Raw genomic sequence first — 3,789 nt, 5'->3', positions numbered from 1 at the left:
AACGAAAGTTAATGGTGCTACCATCCAGAATGCCCACAAAGAAAGGAGTTATACAAATAGAGTACACTGGAACTGTTGTGACAATAAGCAGTGTGTCTGTGTATGCCAACCCCTTAGAAACAGAATATCCACGTCATTTTATTGTGCATGTCTTTCAAAGCTATCATTTGGATTCATCCTTTTCTTAGGACTCTGCCTTCTCCAGGGTCAGCGGCCATTTTGTAAAACAGAATTGCTGCAGAATGTTACATAGGAAACACTGTTCTCAAGAGGCTTCAGTTTTGTTCTTTATTTTGTTATTTTCTTTTAGTTGAAAATAAAACTTATTCAGACTTGCAATATACAGAAAACCTACTGAGGTTGTAGGGCAGCAACAATGCAAGTATACACAAATATTAAAATGATAGAAAAGAAAACCTACTTCTTTCCAATGGCAGTGTAATAAGAGCTATGGTTTGGAAACTGGGTGAACATGGGAAAGAACACCTTGCATAAACTAGAAGTGGCTGTGAAAGTTACAGTTGGGTTCATACAGGATACAAACCACCTTGCCCTAGCCACCCCATGTTGGGAAGGTCAGATTTAAACTGAAATTAGATAACAGCCAAATTAAGATCAATCAATATTAGCCTACTCTGATATAAAAGTGTCTGTACAAGAGGGTTGGACTGATTTAACTACTTTTATGTAGAAACCAGTTTAGTTATGTCAGTGCAAATTCTTTGTGTAGCCATCCCTATATATAGCTTATACATCATTTTGAGATTCTTCCAGTCAAAAGGCACTATCAAATACTCAGGTTTCAGAAGAAGAGATATTAAATTTTGAAAGAACTTAAGGATGAAGTGACTTTGCTGCTAGAAAAAATATGCAATCTCATTAAAAACAGCTACTATATTGGCTGATGTGAGGACACCAAATGTTATACCTATTTTTTTTTTTAAAGTTCTAGGAGTGATCCTAGGAATTGCAGATCAGTAAGTCTTACATCTGTACCTAGTTTATTAATAGAAGTTATAGTTAAAATAGAATAATAGAACACCTCAAAAGCACCTGCAAAGGAAATTCATGCCTATTCGCATTTTTGAATATGTAAATAAAGGAGTGGATAAAGGAAAATGGACATAATTTATTGTGAGAGACAAGGTGGGTGAAGTAATATTTTTTATAGGACCAACTTCTGTTGGTGAGAGAGACAAGCTTTTGAGCTTACACTGAGCTCTTCTTCAGGTCTGAAAAACATACTGAGAGTGTCAAAGCTAAATACAAGGTGGAACAGTTTATACACATGCTTATCACAGTATGTGGTCTACCTTATCCAGTGCACTAAATGCCCCAACAACTACTATGTGAGTAAAACCAGACAATCACTATGCTCTCAAATGAACTCACACAGGAAAATGATAAAAAGACAGAAACACCACATCACCTGCAGGTGAACACTTCTCACAAAAACTCATGCTATACCTGACTCATTGGTCCTCACCCTCAAAGGAAACCTGCACACCACTTTCAAAAGACAAGCCTGGGAGCTTCAATCCATTACTCTGCTAGACACTAAAAGTCATGGACTGAATAGAGACACTGGATTTATGGCTTATTACAATATATAACCCACTAACAAGCCCCCAATTGCCTTCCTCCCCCACCCCTTCCTTTCCCTCCTATGATTGGAGGGAAGTAAATGGGCCACTTCACCTTAAATAGTCCTTGAAATATGGGTTAACTACTTATCCTAAAACAATCTGTTCCACCTGCAGTGGCCACCCAATCTCTGGAAGCTGCTGCTGCCGTCATTTACCTCAGACTGTCTGCTTTAGAGGTTTAGAATGCTGTTGCTTGATCTTCTCTTCCTGGCTTCTCACATACATACAAGCCTGCTAGCTGGTTCTTGGCCTTGGCTACACTGGCGCTGTACAGCGTTGCAACTTGCTGCGCCCAGGGGTGTGAAAACGCCCCCCCCCCGAGCGCAGCGAGTGCAGCACTGCACGCTATTCCCCTCGCAGCGCTGCACGCTATTCCCCTCGGAGAGGTGGAGTACTTGCAGCGCTGCGATAGAGCTCTCGCAGCGCTGGCGGCGCGACTACACTCGCGCTTCACAGCGCTGCCGCGGCAGCGCTGTGAATCCCCAAGTGTAGCCAAGGCCTTAATCACACGAAAACTCCATCTTTTAAGCCTGCTGGCTGTTGGCCTTATATACTGGTTGCTCGCTCAAGGTCAACTCATTAACATAATATATTAGCCTGGCTCAGTCAATCAGCTTCCAGATATTAGCATATTTCCTTTTCCTGTCTAGCTCCTCCCCTCTTTTGTCATACACCTCTACCTCGATATAACGCTGTCCTTGGGAGCCAAAAAAAAAATCTTACTGCGTTATAGGTGAAACCACGTTATATTGAACTTGCTTTGATCCACCGGAGTGCGCAGCCCCTCCCCCGGAGAACTGCTTTACCGCGTTATATCCGAATTCGTGTTATATCGGGTCGCGTTATAGGTAGAGGTGTACTATTTTTAGATAGCTAAGCTCCTCCCTCTGACACCATCTTGGGTAGAGCTCCTCCCTCATAGTTGCTGGAACCTTCTGGAATTTTTCACTCTAAATTTAAACCATGTCATTTCTGTCTCTACCATTTTGGTCCACCATGTTGGATTTTCTAATTTTAAACTATCATTGATTTCTACTTATTTAGAGCCTTAATCTTAAAATTAATTATTGTTTTATGCAAATCAAAGTGTCCTGATACTCTCACCACCTTAATTATGTCAACTGAAGAGAGTGACTTTATGGTGTTTTTCTGCAAGCCTTTGTTAATGTAAGCAGAGTCAGGATGAGCTCTACCCTGACATCTGGTGGTGAATTATGGCGAGTGTGGAAAAGAACTCCAGGGGCTAATCTTGTTTGCATAGGCACACCCACTCGCCTGGCATGAAACAGCAGCAACTGAAAGTGGTTACATTGGCTGCTGTGGGATCCCTAGTTTCTCTGTTATTAGGGCAGGAAGAATCAAGTTTTGTTACCCTGATTCTGTGAATCAAGGCCAGTGGAACTGTTGTATGACAGAAGGACTGAGTGAGTCCTTCACCATTACCTAAGTAGCACTAGCTTGACAAGGGGCATGGGTTACAAAACCCAGTGAATTGAGAGAGGACAGGGACAGGTATTTGTACCTGATGGTATGGGCCCCCCTCTGAGGGTTTGAAATACCAATTGTACCACCTCCTCTCTCCACTGTTGAATGTCAGAGCTAACTTTGATTCCATTAGGAGTCTAGCTACAGGCTGCTGAGCTGAATTCACTTTGGGCCAATGGTGCACCAGCACTGGGGCTCCCCTACTATACTATGAGCTGAAATCGCTAAGAGCTGAAATCACAAAAGAGCTAAAGTTATTAAGAGCTGAGCTCACTGAGTGCTGTGTTAACTAGTGGGGGAGCCTGAAGCTATATTGCTCAGAAGCTGACGGAGCAATTTGTGGGGACGACTGGAAGAGCAGCAAGCGGCGTGGGGCCGGTTGGAGCGGCCCAAGGAACGGCAAACGGAGCTGTTCGCGGGGACGGCTGGAACGGCTCACAGGTCGGTGAGCGGAGCGGAGCAGTTTGCGGAGGCGTCTGGAGCAGCTCACAGGTCGGTGAGCGGAGCAGCTCGTAGAGCAGAGCAGTTCGTGGGATGGCAGGAAAGTGGACTGGCTCGTGGTGAAGGCTGCGGCGGAACCCCCACGGAGAAACAGACGGCTGGCCAGCCTCAGATCACGTAAGGTGCCCCGTAACACCCTGCGTGCCCCCCCCCCCCC

The sequence above is a fragment of the Terrapene carolina genome, unplaced genomic scaffold, assembly GCF_002925995.2.
Source record: "Terrapene carolina triunguis isolate 2854851 unplaced genomic scaffold, T_m_triunguis-2.0 Scaffold84, whole genome shotgun sequence".
Classification (NCBI taxonomy): domain Eukaryota; kingdom Metazoa; phylum Chordata; order Testudines; family Emydidae; genus Terrapene; species Terrapene triunguis.
Note: the sequence above shows the minus strand (reverse complement) of the source record.